We start from the raw sequence: 8367 nt of genomic DNA on the forward strand, positions 1-8367 counted from the left end.
AGACAATCCTGTTATTCCACCAAGCAAATATAGAAGAAAAGAGCAGGTATGTGAAAATCATCCTTTTCCTGTCTACAAACATGACTATAAAATAATTTCTGGTGTATTTCAATGTACAAAAAACAGAGGTTTGGATTTTGAAGCTGGTATATTCCTCATTAATTCTAGTCAAGTTTGAGTTCTTTTAATGTGTCTTTATTTTAAAAATGAGACTTTGAAAAATTTATATCTAGTTATGGCTCAGCGGAAAGCTTTCCTTTCTTCTCCTTTCTTTTTTTTTAATAAGCACAGCAAGAGTAACTAATATGGAATTTTAGCCAGGTTTCAACACAGTGGTTCAAACAGTTTGAGCAAGTCAGTCAGCCTGTGTGGGGTGGGATTGGCCTGTGGCCTGGCCTGGCTTTGAGACTGATCTGGGCTTTAAGTCAGGCTGGGCTTTGGTCAGGCTCAGATGGCCAAGGTAGCCCAAATCTATTCTGAATCAGGCCTCCTTGGGCATAATAACTGTAGTCACAGCAGGCATGAAGAATTTTGCCTGCCTAAAAATTACTGTGCCTTCACTAAGATTAGAAGTCCCAGCAGACCCGAGAGACATCTCTGTCTTCCCCATTTCTCTCCCTCCCCTTCACTGCTTTCTCTCCCTCCCCTTCACTGCCTGAGGTGAGGTCATCTAGACAGCTGTCAGGGAAACCAGTGAGGACAAGGAAAACTGGGGAACTGTGTACCCTACAGAGACAAGGAACCATGGTTTCTGAGTCATGGCAGGGACTCTACCTCCACTTAATCCCCCACATGGGGAGAGCTATAGGAATAGCCCTCCTGAACCATGGGTCCTGGGACAAAAGTTCCTGCTTCTGAAGAAGAATGGATAAAGAAGACTTAGAGAATAATGATGTTTAAAGCAGAAGAGCAGGAAAGAGGAATGGAAAACTGTGGAGTGTAGATGAACCTGCTCAGGGGACTTGGGAAGGAGAATCAGCAGACAGGAAGAGGAAAGAGAATGGTGAATAACTCGAGTCAGAGAAGTGAGTTACCTCACAGGGAACTCTATCTCTAGCAAGGGGTGACCAGATGTGTTGCGAGGAAGATTGAGGGTACACTTGCACCAGAAATTAAGTGCGCAATTCTGGTGGCTGCAGTTTAGGAACAGGACTGACCTCAGATGGCAAGCAAGGTCGGCTTAGAGTATAAGAATGTAAGCTCCTTGTGGGCAAGGGGCATATCCCTTCATTCCATTTCCCAAGTGCTTAGCAAAGAGGACTGTACCAAGTGGGAACTCATTAAACGTTATTACTGCGAATAAAGTGGTCCCCCTCAGGGTGGCACAGAAGGGAGCTGCTGACATTGTTTGACATTCCCCAAATAGTGGCCACCTGGAATACTCCAAAGGGGGCAGTTGAGTCAGATCTTCCTAAGAAGGCAGCCACACAGTAACAATGTCAATCAATCACACTTATTGAGGGCTTACCATGTGCAGTACACTGTACTAGGCATTTGAAAGAGTACAACAGAATCAGTAGACATGTTCTCTGCCCACAAGGAATTTACCATCTAGAGGGGGAGACAGACTCTAAAATAAATTACAGATATGTTCATAAGTGCTGTGGGACCGAGGGGGTGGTGATATAAGTGCAGATACAAATGCAAGAGTATTGCAGAAGGAAGTGGAGTAGGGAAAATGAGGACATAGGCAGGGAAGACCCTTTGGAGGAGATGGGCCTTCAATAAGGCTTTGAAAGTAGGGAGAGTGAAGGGGGAGGGAGTTCCAGGCCAGAGGCAGGATATGAATGAGGGGTCAGCAGTGAAGATAGATGTGATCAAAGCATAGGGAACATGTTGGCATTATAGGAGAGAAGTGAGCATGCTGGGTTGTAGCAGGAAATCAGCAAGGTAAGATATGATGGGTAAAGGAGGGGAGTGTTTTAAAATCTACAGTAAGGAGTTTCTCTTTCATGGATGGGAAACCCCTGGAGGTTCTTGAGGAGTGGGGAACTAGGGACTGAACAGTTTTTAGAAAATTGATCCAGGCAGCAAAGTGAATTATGGACCTGAATGGGGAGAGAAAGGAGGCAGGGAGGTCAGCAGGATGGTTGATGCAGCAGTCAAGATGGGTAGGATAAATGCTTGGATTAGCATAGTAGCAGTGTGAATGGAGAGGAAATGGCAGATTTTAGCAATGTCGTGACGGCTGAACTGACAGGATTTCATGACAGATTGAATACGTGGGTAGAATGATAGAGATGAGTTGAGGATATTGTCAGGGTTATGAGCTTGTGAGACAGGGAAGATGGCAGTGCTTTCTAAAGTGATGGGAAAATCAGGGGAAGGGCAGGGTTTGGTTGGGAAGATGAGGAGTTATGTTTGGGACATATTAAATTTGAAGTGCCTGTGGGAGATCCAAGTAGAGATGTACTGAAGGCAGGAGGAAATTTGAAACTGCAAAGAAGGAGAGCGATCATAGCTTGAGAGGTAGATTTGGGAATCATCCACATATGGAAGGGAGTTGAAGTCATGGGAGAGCATGAGTTCTCTAAGGGAGAGGGTGTAGAGGAAGTATAGAAGGGGACCCAGAACTGAAACTCCAGGTACTGCCACAGTTAGGAGGTGGGAAGCAAAGGAGAAGCCCGCGAAGGAGACTGAGAATGAGTGGTCAGAGGGATAGACTGTAAGCTTGTTGTGGACAGGGAATGTGTCTACTGACTCTGTTATATGGTACCGTCAAGCACTTAGTACTATGCTCTGCACATAGTAAGCACTCAAATACCACTGATTGATTGATTGATTGGAGAACAAGGAGAGGACAGTGTCAGTGAAGCCAAAGTTAGAGATCAAGCAAAAACTCCTCACTATTGGCTTCAAAGCTCTCCATCACCTTACCCCCTCCTTCCTCACCTCCCTTCTCACCTTCAACAGTTCAGCCCACACACTCCGCACTTCTGTCGCTGACCTTCTCAATGTGCCTCATTCTCACCCGCCCCACCGTCAACGCCTGGCCCATGTCCTACCTCTGGCCTGGAATGCCCTTTCTCCTCACATCTGCCAAACTAGCATACTTCCCCCCTTCAAAGCCATACCTGAGAGCTCACCTCCACCAGGAGGCTTTCCCGGACTAAGCCCCCCTTTTCCTCTCCTCCTCCTCCCCTCCCATCAACCCCACTTGATCCCTCTGCTCTATCCTCCCGACCCACAGCACTTTATGTGTAGATATATACATATTTATAATTGTCTTTATTTTATTAATGATGTGTATATATCTATAATTCTATTTTTTTATATTGATGCCATTGATGCCTGTTTACTTGTTTTGATGTCCATCTCCTCCTTCTAGACTGTGAGCCCATTGTGGGCAGGGATTGTCTCTGTTACTGAATTGTACTTTCCAACTGCTTAGTACAGTGCTCTGCACACAGCAGGTGCTCAGTAAATACGATTGAATGAATGAATAATGTTTCCAGGAAAAATGGGGGTCAGTGAGAGTCAGGAGCAAGCAGAATCTCTTCCTGATGGTCTGGGATAGTTCTGTGTAGGAGCCAGCCTCTGTCAAACCCTCTTCTGCATAATTGTGAATTTGATATCATATGGGAAGCAACTTGTCCCTTTGTTTTGGGCAGCAAAATTCCTAAAGGTCATGGGTTCCAATCACAGTTCCACCACTTGTCTGCTGTGGGACTTTGGACAGATCCCTTCACTTCTCTGTGCCTCAGTTACCTCATCTGTAAAATGGGGATTGAAACTGTGAGCCCCACATGGGACAGGGCCTGAGTCCAACCTGATTTGCTTGTATCCAGTATTCAATATAGTGTCTGGCATGCAGTAAGTGCTTAACAAGTACCACAAGTATTATGATTAAGCACTTAGTACAGTGCTCAGCACACAATAAGCACTCAGTAAATACAATTGAATGAATGAATAAAGTTGTCCCTGCTTAGAAAGGACATAATGGAGCTAAAGAAGGTACCGAGTTAATCATGGGATGGGAAAACTCCTCTAAGAGGAGAAACTGAATGAGTTATTACTCTTCAGTCTAGATAGATACAAACTGAGAGGGGACACAATTGAATTCTACAGAATCATTGGGGGAGTGGACAAGGTAAGGAAAACAGTGTTGATCACTAAACTGCAAACCACCAGGATGAGAGGGCAACTACTGAAGCTTGAAGTTGGAAGGTTCAAAGCCAAGTAAAGGAAGCAGTTTGTCACACAGCGGGTAATAAACTTGGAATTTGTCTCCACAGGAAGCTATGCAGGATGAAAATATCAGCAGTTTAACGAGGAGTTGGGAGAGATTGATGGTGAGAGATCCATAATGAGCTGGTAGAGGAAAACATTGGGGTATTGGATGCACCATCTTTCAACATTAAAATGGATGTCCAGGAAGACAGCCACCACGTGGTTTTTCCAAGCATTCCAGTGCCACCGTTGGAGACTGGATGGTGCTTTCTTCTGATCCAGGAATGGCATTGCTTATGGTCTGGAATTTTTACAACATTGTAGTAGACCTGACCCTTTGCCTTGTCTCTTACAGTCCCCAAATGGTCTAACTTGCTCTCCTGAAACATCACAATACGGGCGAATTCAATTGGCATGGCTTTTGTCTATCTTTCCATCTTCAGATCCAACTACAGATCCAGCTATAGGATTTCCCCCACACTGCTCTCTCCAAGGGGAGTTGGGCAGATGGATCTATCTGATTATGTGCATAGGCTTACTTGTGAACTGAAATTGTTTTAAATGATTAAAGCTGGCCAAGGGCTAGGTAAGTGCTTCATTCAGGTCTTGCTGCTGAGATTCATCAGTGCCTGATGGCCTCCACTCAGTGAATCAGACACTTTGTCCCCTTACTAATAGGCCCGTTTAACGAATCTGTTTGAACTCTGAGTTAGATGACTTGCATCATGAGTATACAACTTGGGTGCCTGGGATGTTTCTGTTTGGGCATTTGAAAATGGATCACGCCTTTCTGTGGTAAAGTAGCTCACTCAGACCTATCCTTCTTGTTGGTTGTCAAACTGTACGTACATTAATCAGCCTTAAGGAAAACACCCAAGAGAAAGTGTGCTTGTGTGTGTGTGTGTGTGTGTGTGTGTAAGTGTGTGTACAGGTGCATATGTGAAATGTCCCTACATGGATAAACTAGGAGCTGCTGCTTTGATTTAAGTCATTGTTTTGAAAGCTGACATGCTGCTTTGACAGCTCAGTAAGACTGAAGTGACGGTGAGTACTGTATTCCCATTTACTTTCCCACTGCTCAATAATTTTGCGTCGTACGTGAAACAGAAATTCATCACCTCAGGAAAGAAGTCAGAAGATGTCAAGATGCAGATTTGTCTTTTTTATCCTTTTGCCGCAAATGAGAGTCTACTGTCAAAATGACAGAGGATTCAAGATGGAAGCCCATAGAGAAATGTCAGAACTGCACCCACAATGAGTTAGAACTAGTATTTTAATAAGCGTTCATTTCGAGTTGAACTCAAGTGGAAGATAAGCCCTTCATACTGGAACTGCACATCAGCCAATCAAAAGTCTTTGATATATTGCTTAACTGGGGTGGTAACTTAAGAGGCATTAGGCTCGTTTTGTGCATTAGGCTCATTCTGTTACATCAGCCATTGATTTTTTTTTTCCCTGTCCTGAACACCAAGGAATTTTTCTGCCATGTAGCTTTATGTCCCAGCAGCTAATAAATACGATCAGAAAATATTGCTATATGGTGACCTCATTATGTTCAATGCTCAGATAAGTATCTGGGCCTTACAAAAGTGACTCTAAGCTGGAAAATTGCAGTGGAAATCTCAAAAAAACAGAATTTCCTGTAAGGTTTACGGAAACGGTGAACTAGTTTAAATGACAGCGATTCGGGAGATGAACAGAAAGTAGCAGAAGAAAAATGGAATGCAGTGGAAGAAGAAGGAAAACACAGAGGGAAGAGTCTATGGCCAACTATTTAGAATGCCTAAAACAAAGAGCTTAGGAATGAGGTACAGTTTTCCTCACCTTTTTTTTAAATTTTGTGGCGGAGATTCCAGGTGACAGTCTCTTTTAGGAAAGAGAAAGGAAAGAGAAAGAGGAAGATGAAAGAGTATAAGACAAATTGAAAAAGAAATCTGGACCCATCAGTAGGTGTGGAAAGAACCAAGCAGGAAAGTGATGAGCTTGATTTAGTTGATATAGTTTAGTTCATCTTCCTGTAAAATGTCCTGCAGGCCTGGTTAGAGGCACTAAGTGTCAGAATGTGGTGCAGAGAAAATTTGTTTAATTTTTTCTTTCTTTTACAGTTGGACATGTGTGTTTGAGGTCAGACATGGAGCTGGGGGACTAGTGTTCCCAATGAAAAAGGGGAGTGGAGGCTATTGGTTTTCCAGAAGTTGTTACAAGCATGAAATAGCCTAATTTCCCAGTCATCTGGAACATCATCAGCCAGCTAATCATCCCTCAAGACAGCCAGACTCCAGCCAGACAAATGAGGGTAAGGGACTTCCTTCACTGACAGATATACTATGTGTGGACACTTGACTACTCATTGTATTATTATGGATGCTGTGGATGGTTTATCTTGAAGGCTTCCATGGAAAAATGGCTGTCATCTTGCTTGTGAGAGAAATACTAGGCCATGGTTATGTAGTCATCTTTATTTCTGCAATTGTGTGGATGGTTAGCTGTTCAACAGGTAAAAGAAATGGTTTAGGTCCATGGAGAAATAGTTAGTGACTGAATTGGCCATCAGAAAGGAATCCACATACACTGAGAATTATGTCTTAGGACTGTTATGGTTCATATTGGAAATGGCCATTTCTGGTGTGTGGGGGGGTTTCTCTCCACTGCACACAAAGCAGGACTCATGGTGAACTAATGTGGGCTCTTTCTTTAATGTGTCTAATATCCCCGTCTTTTCTCCCAGTATTGCCCCGAAACCTCCCTTTTCTCTTTCTTATCTGTCAAGTCCCCTCCCAGTCCCCATCCCCACAAATAACCCACCCCAGCTTCTTTTAACTAATATTGTCCAAACATGCTCAAATTTTCCCTTCTAACTTACTTATCTGTGGGCCCTGCCTGATAAAACAAGGATATGAGTAGGGAAGGCATTCCAGGCCAGACGCAGGATGTGGATGAGAGTTTGGTGGCGAGATAGATGAGACTGAGTTACATTGAGTAGGTTAGCATTAGAGGAGTGAATGGCGGGGGGACTGGGTTGTAATAGGAAAGCAACGAGGTAAGGTAGGAGGGGGCTAGGTGATTGCTTTAAATATGATGGTAAAGAATTTCAGTTTGATGTGGAAGTGGATTTGCAACCACTGGAGGTTCTTGAGGAGTGAGGAAACATGGACTAAATGTTTTTGTAGAAAAATGATCCGGGAAGTAGAGTGGAGTATGGACCTCAGTAGGGAGAGACAGAAGGCAAGGAGGTCAGCAAGGAAGCTGATGCAGTAATCAAGACAGGATAGGATAAGTGCTTGTATTAACATGGTAGTAGTTTAGATGGAGAGGAAAGGGCAGATTTTAACAATGTTGTGAAGGTTGAACCAATAGGATTTGGTGACAAACTGAATATGTGGATTGAATGAGAGAGACAAGTTGAGGATAAAGCCAAGGTTATGGGCCTGTGATACAGGGAGGATGGTGGTGATGTCTACAGTGATGGGAAATTCACGGGCAGGACAGGGTTTGGGTGGGAAGATGGACTTGTTAAGTTTGAGATGGTGGTGGGATATCCAAGTAGAGAATTCCTGAAGGCAGGAGGAAATGTGAGGAAATATGCAAAGGAGAGAGATCAGGACTGGAGATGAACATTTGGGAATCATCCACATAGAGATGACGATTTCAATCTTCCATTGTATGCCAGTGCCCATAACTTGATTTTTGTTCTGGTTATCATTTGGGCTCCTACACCTGTACTGTGGCTTATACTGATTTTGCCTGATCCTGGCCATTCCCAGCATCCCTATACTCCCCCACTTCAAATAGTCAAGTAGCATCTCTGACACTTAAGGCCCTGTTGGACCCCCCAAGAGGCACCAAAGTAAAGGAATATTTTCACCCTGTTTTCTCAGGCTAAGAGGTGGCCTGCTGGTGTGCTGTGGTTGAAGGGTCTCTGAGGAATGTACTCAGTATTGGCTGTTCCCTGTTCTGTTCTCAAATCCCTCTCCCCTTAATCTGCAGTCTCTTAATGGCAACCCCTGACTCATTTTCACAGTCATATCCTACCTTTCGTCATGGGGGATGAATTTACTAATTTCTAGGAAAACCATTTTCTCAAGGCTCAGGGTAGGTTTATGGCTCTCTGGCCATGGGGTGGCGGTGACATTGATCAGCACTCCTCGTTTTGTATTTCCCTGTTTCCTTGGTTTCATCAGTGGAAATGGGCTGCTC

The sequence above is a fragment of the Ornithorhynchus anatinus genome, chromosome X5 (assembly GCF_004115215.2).
Source record: "Ornithorhynchus anatinus isolate Pmale09 chromosome X5, mOrnAna1.pri.v4, whole genome shotgun sequence".
NCBI lineage: Eukaryota > Metazoa > Chordata > Mammalia > Monotremata > Ornithorhynchidae > Ornithorhynchus > Ornithorhynchus anatinus.